Below are 9,542 nucleotides of genomic sequence, written 5' to 3'. Positions count from 1 at the left end.
CAAGGATTACACATCTAATAAATAATAAAACTTGAAAGGGAGACTGAACTTTTAATCATTATATTGCTTTAATTTTTTTTAAAAAAGAGTTTAATTTCTCCTTAAGTATTAATCAAATAAAGCAAAACATTTTTTGAGTAAAAAAAACAAACAACTCTTACATATTATTTATTCTTTGTATGTTGAAATTGTGTATTGATCTAAATATATATACACTTTTATATGATGTCATTTTACAGTAATTATTATTTACCAAGAAATATCTGTCTTGGAATGTTATATCTTATAAAAAAAGCAAATTTTTTAATCAATTGTATTATAATCAAATCCCTAACTATGCCACTTTATGTTTTATAATTTATAGGTAGTCATCGTTTTACTTTGATGCATTTGCAGATGTGTTACATCTTTAGAAAATTCATGAAAAGGACTCTGACTTACTCTACATTACAAGTTTCTAAGCAGCTAATATCTTTGAACTGGATGAAGATTTATAGAACTCTAAGGTATAAGTGAATTCATGAAAATACTGGCAAATAATTAGGATAAACAAAAATTGATTATAAGACTAAATGAACTGTGAATAATTATTGTTTTTATGACTCTGACTAAAATATTGTTAATTTTTATATCTTTTTGTCTTTCAAATATAAGGAAAACAAAAAGCAGATTTTCTGCATTATCAATGACTCATTAACAAGGTTAGAGAGACTAATGAATTAGAAACATTCATTTCACAGTATACTCTCAGGAAACAAAGACTTCAAAGACCACAATTCACAACCAAGAGATTTTTATCCATTGGGAAAGACTTTGATTAAAGACTCTCTCTAACAGTGTCAAAAGGGACCTTACTTTATCAGGTGTCTAAAGTTAAATCTACAGTGGAGATCAAAGACTTCTCAAGGATGAGAAGCAGCTGAACACGGAGGCAGACAGCTATCCCAAGTCATCTACAAAGCCTGTATGCTCACAAATTGATGCTGCTGAAACCTTCTTATATCACCTAATTGTTATTGACTGAATGTATATAATATGATTTTATATTGTTACTGTCCTCTGTATGGTTTCCTAGTGAAAACAATACCTGTCTTCCCAGTCCCTCTACTTTATTAGATGTGAAAAATTTAACTTGGTTACCTGCTAACCATTCCCACCTACTAGATAATAATATTCTGATTATCAGCTATGATAATGAAGTTAACTTTTTGTAGCCACCTATTGGTCTTTGCCTACTATCAATATAAGCTTTGGTACACTTTTTTTCTGGTGATATTTATTATAAAGAACCCATCTTGGGCAAATAACTCCAAGACATTTTCTGTTCCTAATTGGTATTACTAGTTTAATACTATTGCTTTTGTTTCTGGTATGTAAATGTTATACTAGATGCAGAAAAACAAAACTTAAGCAGCAAAAAGACTTGGACCATGGTAGCTCAAAAATTAGAAATTATCCAGAATATTTTTTTAACAAAGACATATAAGATCTGACTGCCTTCCATTCACCTGCTTTTTTATTTTGAATAATAATAATAATTCAATTCTGAATGCCATCTAAGGTTATGATCTTGCTCCATCCCCAGTGGTTCACCCTGTTCAGCAAGACAAATGTTGATACTGAGACTTCCTAAGAATGAGCCTTCTTAGCTCTGTGGGACCCATTTATCCAACCAAAATTTTGCTCATCAATGTATCCATTGGATTGATTTATGACAAAAAGAAGATGTGTGGACCAAAAAGGGCCACATGCTAACCTGACTAGCTCAGGGAAGGCCTGTGTGGCACCCTTGCAAACTCAGAGACCTAAAGTAAAAACAAAGGGTGATCTGAAATTAAAACTTTTTTAAAACTAAAAAATAGTTTATTGTGAGTAGTTATGTCACAGGCTAATATCTTCCCTGACAAATCTATCTTTACCTTAATTGAGCCTGTCAATTGTCATTTTGCATCTATGATAACATATTTTTGGAATGTCAAAGTAATTTTCCCTTTTTTGGAACACTCAAAAGCACAGGCAGTGCTCTGTGGAGACCACAAATCCCCTCATTGCTATTGAGTTAATTGTTGACTGTTAACTATCCTGCACCCACATAAGTAAAAGAAGTGTGTGTCCATCATTTTACTTTTTATCCCATCCCAGAGATTTTCCCACTTTGCTTTCTCCTGCTTCCCTAATCTATCACCAATGGATTTTAGGTAACCCACTTATGTCTCCTCTTTTGATTGTAATGTATAAAATTAGGTGTAAAGTTGACATTCTCTGGAGCATTATCTCAATCTGTTGAGATTTTGCTTACTGGCAATTGTCAACAGTGTGGCTCAAATAAACTCACAAAAATTCTTCACAGGCTTGAATGTTTCTTATATTGACAAAATTTATCAAGTTATAGCCTAATATGCTCTGTGTATGCAGAAAAGGATATCTAACCCAACAGTATAAAATGTATCAGGAAAGTCTTTCTGGAAGTAAAAAAAGATTTTGTAAAGACTTGTTAAAAAGAATTTTTTCACAGTCATCCTTGAATTTACTGTATTTCCTAATGTAATATCCTGTAGACAGCAGGTACTTCTGTAATATTCTCAACAATAAAATATATTTTTAAAATGCTTTTTCTAAATAGAGTCAAATATCTTTTAAAAAAACAAAATGTGTCTTTATTAACTTCAGAGAGAGGGAGAGGAAGAGAGAGATATAAATGTCAGTGATGAGAGAGTCATTGATCCTCTGCTTCCTGCATGCCCCCCACTGGAGACTGAGCCTGCAACCCAGGCTTGTGCCCTGACTGGGAACTGAACCAAGATCTCCTGTATCATAGGTCAATTCTCAACTGCTGAGCCATGCCAGCCAGACTAAAAAATACTTTTTTGAGTTAGATCAAATGGTGTTTTCTTTCCCTGAGATTTTTCACTTGGTGTTTGAACTTTGACTTTTATTTGAATAACATTTCTCTCTATGTATAGATTAGTATCAGTACCAGTCTTGTAGGAAATGTCAACTAAGATAAATAAATATCCCACTTGATCTTAATATAGCCCCAATCAACTCAAGAGGTCTGTTGTGCATATATTGATTTGTAATTGATTCCAAACTTTTTGTAGTACAGAGTCTTATACTGGGGAGCTTGGAAACTTTTAAAAACTACAAACAACAATGTTATATCACTACAAACCAATTAGATTGGCTAAATTTGAAACTGGACAACAATGGGTCCAGCCTGTCCATCACCACTTGAGCCAATTAAGCAGAGACAGGGCTGAATCATATATGAGCATTTATTTCAATATTGCCAGCAAATTGGGAGAGCAGCAGGATTTGTCAACATAAAATCTCTGCTGCCCCCCACAAGCCAGGTGCTTATATTGGGTAGAAGAACAAAGATTACATGGGAAAGTAGGAATTAGTGGCATGGGGAATTAGGGAAGGTGGGCTGGGGGTCGCAAAGGACAGGTGCCTCTAGGATTCCATCACTTCGGGAACAAGGTTGTTAATCTTTCCATGACAATAGTTCTCGAAAAAGGAGACTGGACGACATTCCAATGGTTATTCTCATGTCCTGAGGCACACAACTCCCAGCCAGGTTAAAAAGTGCTTTTTCTAATTAGAACAGAATAATCACAATTAACAGAACATGATTAATATTTCTTATAACTATAGTTAACAATCACAGTCAACAGCATGATCAACATCTCTGCCCCTAACAAATACATACAATCCATAATATCATTTGCTGAAAAAAATGTGTACCTACAGGAACTTTGTTGTTTGTGGGAATGTAAACATTACAACTACTTTGGAAGACAATTTAGCAGTTCTTTATGAAGTTAAGCCTCATATTATGATATGACCAAATAATCCCACTCATATGTCTTCACACAAGTGAATTGAAAATTTGTTAATACAAAAACATGAACACACTAAGCTGCTGTTAATAGCAGCTTTCTTATCACCAAAAACTGAGGGACAAAAATCCCACAGGATTCCCAGGTGAATGAGTAAACAAACTGTAATATATCCATACAATGGAATACTATTCTGTAATAAAACAGAGTAAACTATCAAACTGCATAAAACATAAATGAAATTTAATTGCTTATTTTTAATTGAAATGAGATACTCTGAAAATGTTACATACTTTTATTTTATTTGTATGTGATAAACAAAAAAATATGGACAGAAAGTTTTCTGAAAGAAAGGGTGATTAAATCAATTGTTAGAAAAAAACATGGTCTTGGGGAATCAAGGGTTGAAGCCACAGGACTGTAAGCAGTAAATAGTAGCTCTATTTTATTAGATTTATTGGGGGGGGGGGCGTTGTTTAATAGGATCATATAGGTTTCAAATATACATTTCTATAATACAGTATCTGTATATTGCATTGTGTGCCCACTAGCCAAAGTCAAACCAACTTCCATTACCATATATTTGGCCTGCTTTATATTTTATTACACCCTCACCCCCTTCCCTCTGTTACCATCACGCTGATGTGTGTGTTTATGAATTTTAGTTTTATATTCCACATAAGAGTGAAATCATATGGTCCTTAGCTTTTTCTGACTTATTTTGCTTAGCATAATATTCTCAAGTTCCATCCATGTTGTCACAAATGGCAGTATTTCATCTTTTCTTATGGCTGAGTGGTATTCCATTGTGTAAATGTTCCACATCTTCTTTATTCAATCCTTTATCAAAAGACATTTTGTTTGTCTCCATGTTTTATCCACCATGAATAGTGCTTCAATGAACATAGAGGTGCATATATCTTTACAAATAAATGTTTTTGAGTTTTTTGGGTAGGTACCCAGAAGAGGAATTACTGGATCACATAGTAACTATATTCTTAATTTTTTCAGGAACTGCCATACAGTTTTCCATAGTGACTGTACCAGTTTACATTTCCACCAGCAGTGAATGAGGGTCGTTTTTCTCCATAACCTCTCCAGCACTTGTTATTACCATTATTATTGATAATAGACATTCTAACAGGTATTAGTTGGTATCTCACTTCACTAGCTATTAAGAAAATGCAAAACAGTTTTGATTTGCATTTTCTTAATAGCTGGTGAAGTTGGAAATACTTTCATGTATCTGTTGGCCATTTGTATGTCTTCTTGGGAGAAGTGTATGTTCAGGTACTCTGCCCATTTTTTAATTAGGTTGGTGTTGAGTTGTATAAAGTCTGTACATATTTTGCATATTAACCTCTTGTTGGAGCTGCTGTTTGCAAATATCATCTCTTATTTGGTTGGTTGCTTCTTTGTTTTGTTGTTGGTTTCTTTTGCTGTGCGGAACCTTTTTAGTTTGCAATAGTCTTGTTCATTTATTTTTGCCTTTACTTCCCTTGCCTTTAGGGTCAAATTCAAAAAATATTCTCTAAGACCAAAGTCCATGAATTTAGTACCTGTTTTCTTCTATGTAAGTTATTCTTTTGGATCTTATATTTTTAACTTTGATCTGTTTTGAATTTTTGTACATGGGAAAAGTGTAATCTAGTTTTATTTTTTTGCATGTGTCTTTCCAAGTTTCCTATCACCATTTATTGAAGAGGCATTCTTTTGTCCATTGAATGTTTTTGCCTCCTTTGTTAAAAATTATTTGTCAATATACATGTGGTTTTATTTCTGGACTCTCAATTCTGTTTCATTGGTCTTCTGTGTTTGTTTCTCTGCCAATACCATGCTATTTTGATTACTGTAGTTCAGTAGTGTATTTTGAATTCAGTTAGTGTGAAAACTCCAGCTTCATTCTTTTTTTCTCAAAATTGCTTTGGATATTCGGGGTCTTTTGGGGTTCCATACAAATCCAATGATCTTTTTGTTCTATTTTTTTTTTAAATGACATTGAGATTTTAATGGAGATTGCATTGCATCTGTATATTGTTTTGGGTAATATGGCCATTTTAACTGTTAATTATTCCAATCCATGAACATGGAATATCTTTCCATTCCGTTGTATCTTTTCAATTCCTTTAATAATGCTTTGTAGTCTTCAGTATATATGTCCTTCTCATTCTTTGTTAACTTTATTATTTCTAGACATTTTATTCCTTTGGTTGTAATTGTAATAGGAATTGTTTCATTTCTATTATTTTTTTTCACATGCAGGAAAAGCTTTATTAAGTCACAGAACTATTATAGTTTTTATAAACTGCTATGGATTTTTCAACCATTTTTAAATGACATAAGAAATTGATGTATCTTTAGTAAGCACGTTCCACTTTCGTAATTTTCTCTGCCCCCACCCTCAATGCACAGCTATAGAATATTCATTTATTTATCTAATTTAGTACACCTGTCTCAGAGTCATTTAGCAAAGCTTTTGTTGCAGAAACACATTTCACTAAGTACACAATGTGAAGGTTTGGTTGGACGTTTACAGAACTTGAAATGTTTAACAATTAATACATAATAGGGTTATAATAAGGGCAGTGACATCTTTCAATTTTGTTATTCTTCATTCTCTTTTTCAAACATTAGTCTCTGAAGTCCGTCAAGACTTAGTCCCCCTTTTTTCCCTCCTCCAGTGTCAAATGTTATAACAATTTGCATTTTCTTGCCTGAGAAAAAGACAAATTACTAACTTACAAGGAACACATACGTCTAGCTGTTACAACCGAAACTACAGCATTAACATGTACGGGTGACACACTGCACTAGCATTGGTCAATGTTCTCTACACACTGAGAAGGTCCGGCTCTTAGGATCCAGGTTTTACATTATGATGCACTTACCCAACAGCTTCCCCACGATATTGGGCATCTGAGATTTCTTCTGGGTAGGCTGGGCACTGGCGGCGGGCTGCTTTTCCTCCGGGTTCAGCAGCAAGTGAAACATCTCCTGCACATTGATATCCATCATGGCAGAGGTCTCCAGGTAGGTGGAATTCCACTCCATGGCAAAGGCGACAGCATCTGCGGCGCTCAGCTCCCAGCGGTAGATGTCGTCACATTTGTTGCCTATCAGCACGAGAGGGTACTTACCCAGGTTTCTTCCTTTGACCTCGTGGATCAGCTCATAGAAGGGCTTCAGCTTTTCCAGAGTTTGCTTCCTGGTTACAGAGTAGACCAGGAGGAAGGCTTGGCCCCTGGAAATGGTGAGGCTCTGCAAAACCGGGTAGCGGTGACCGCCAGCAGTGTCGGTAATATGCAGCGTGCTGCTCACGCTGAGAGAGCTGCCAGCACATCCTGGTAGGTATCTTCCATAGTTGGCACATACTTTTCACGGAAGTAGCCGCTCACCCATCTCTTCACCAGTGAACTCTTGCCGACATCAGGGGAGCCGAGGATCACTATGCAGAGATCGTTGGGTTTCCTCTGGGGCATGATGAGCAGAGTGGGCTGAGGTCGCAGCAGCTGCAGCAGCTTTTCCTTGAGGCCAAAGCAGGAGTTGCCCATTGTAAGAAATTGGCACGAAGATAGGTGCGCAACTTCTCTGGCACTGAGCCTGAAGTAGGCAAAGCCTCACAAAGAAAGGAGGCCACCAGGTAAAATTCCACCAACTCCTGGCCCACACATACCCTCTCATTTTGATTACTGAAGTTTGTTAGTATATAAGAAAGCAGTGGATTTTTGTACATTGATTCTTATCCTGCAACTTTACTGTATTTGTGTATTTTTTCTAATAGTTTTTTGGTGGAGTCTTTAGGGTTTTCTATGTAAAGAATTGTGTCATCTGCAAAAAGTGACACTTTTACTTCCTCATTCCAATTTGGATGCCTTTCTTTTTCCCCCCTCTTACTTTATTGCTCTGGCTAGAACTTCCAGATCTATGTTGAATAAGAGTGGTGAGAGTGAACATCTTTGTTGTGTTCCTGACCTTACAGGAAAAGCTTTCAGTTTTTTACTATTGAGTGATATCAGCAGAGGCTTTGTTGTATATGACCTTTATTACAATGAGGTACTTTTCATCTATACGCTTTTTATTGAGTGTTTTAATCATAAATGGTTGTTGTATATTATCAAATGTTTCTTCTGCATCTATTGATAACATCATATTTTTATCTTTTATTTGTTAATGTGGTGTACTACATTTATTGATTTGTGTATGTTGAAATATGTTTGTGCTATAATGAACTCTTTTTGATCACAATGTTTTACTTTTTAAATACTGTTGTATTTGATTTGTTAGAATTTTGTTTAGGATTTTCGCACCTCTATTTATCAGAGATATTGGTCTTTACTTTTCCTTGAGTTATTCTTGCCAGGTTTTTTGTTTTTTTAAATCAGGTTTGTGTTGGCTTCATAAAATGTTTTAAGAAGCATTGTCTCTTCTTCAATTTTTGAAAGTGTCTGAGAAGGATAAGCATCAAATGTTTTTTAAAAGCTTGGTAAAATTCACTAGTGTAGCCATCTGTTACTTTTGGGGAGGTTTTTTATTGTTTCAATATCTTTGCTGTTGATATGTCTTATGAGGTATTCCAATTTTTCATTTTTTATTCTAGGAAGGTTATATATTTATCGGAATTTATCCATTTTTTCTAGTTTATTGAATTTGGTGATGTATAGCCTTTCACAGTATTCTAGTATGATCCTTTGTATTTCTGTGATATACGTGGTAATTCCACTTTTATTTCTGATTTTGTGTATTTGAGTCTTTTCTCTTTTTTCCTTAGTGAGTTTAGCCAAGGGTTTGTCAATTTTATTAATCTTTTCAAAGAGACAGCTCTTTGTTGTACTAATTTTTATTTTATTTTTTAAATTAAATATATTGGGGTAACATTGGTTAATAAAATTATATAGGTTTCATGTGTACAATTCTTTCATGCATCAACTGTATATTGTGTTGTGTGTTCACCACCCCAATTCAAGTCTTCCATCACCGTTTATTCCCTGTATACCTTTTTTATACATAATACACTTTGATTTCAGAGAAAGATAGAGGGAGAGAGAGAGAAACATCAATGATGAGAGAGAGTCACTAATCAGCTGCCTCCCGCATGCCCCACATTGGGAGATGGAGCCCACAAACCAGGCATATGCCCTAACCAAGAATCTAACTGTGATCTCCCAAATCATAGGTAAATGCTCAACCACTGAGCCATATGAGCGAGGTTCTATATCCTCTTATACTTCCCCTCATCCCTCTCCCCCTCTGGTAATCACCATACTGTTGTCTCTGTCTATAAGGACTTTTTTTCTTTTCATTTTTTGCTTAATCTCTTCACCTTTTTTACCCAGCCCCACAACCTTGCTACTGTCTGACAGCTGGAAGTCTGTTTTCTATCTATGAGTCTGTTTCCATTTTGTTTATTAGTTCATTTTATTCATTAGATCTGAAGATTTCTGAGGGTGAATTTTGTATCCTGCTACCTTGCAAAATTCATTTATTAAATCTAGTAGTTTTTTGGTGGAGTCTTTAGGGTTTTCTATGTACAATATCATGTCATCTGTAAATAATGACAGTTTTACTTCCTCTTTTCCAATGTGGATGCCTTTTATGTTTTCTTCTTGTCTGATCGCTGTGGCCAAGACTTCCAGTACAATGTTGAATAAGAGTAGTGAAAGTGGACATCCGTATCTTGTTCCTGTTCTTAGGGGAAATGGT

The 9,542-nt window shown here is 35.0% G+C and overlaps 1 pseudogene; it reads right to left on the bottom strand.

Moving 5' to 3' along the window:
• Positions 1 to 6,710: 6,710 nt before the first annotated feature.
• On the bottom strand, positions 6,711 to 7,393 carry LOC107531131 (GTP-binding protein Di-Ras3-like; annotated as a pseudogene).
• Between the last annotated feature and the right edge of the window lie 2,149 nt (positions 7,394 to 9,542).

Source organism: Miniopterus natalensis, chromosome X (assembly GCF_054644295.1).
Source record: "Miniopterus natalensis isolate mMinNat1 chromosome X, mMinNat1.hap1, whole genome shotgun sequence".
Classification (NCBI taxonomy): Eukaryota; Metazoa; Chordata; class Mammalia; order Chiroptera; family Miniopteridae; genus Miniopterus; species Miniopterus natalensis.
This window is presented reverse-complemented; position numbering and strand designations above follow the sequence as displayed.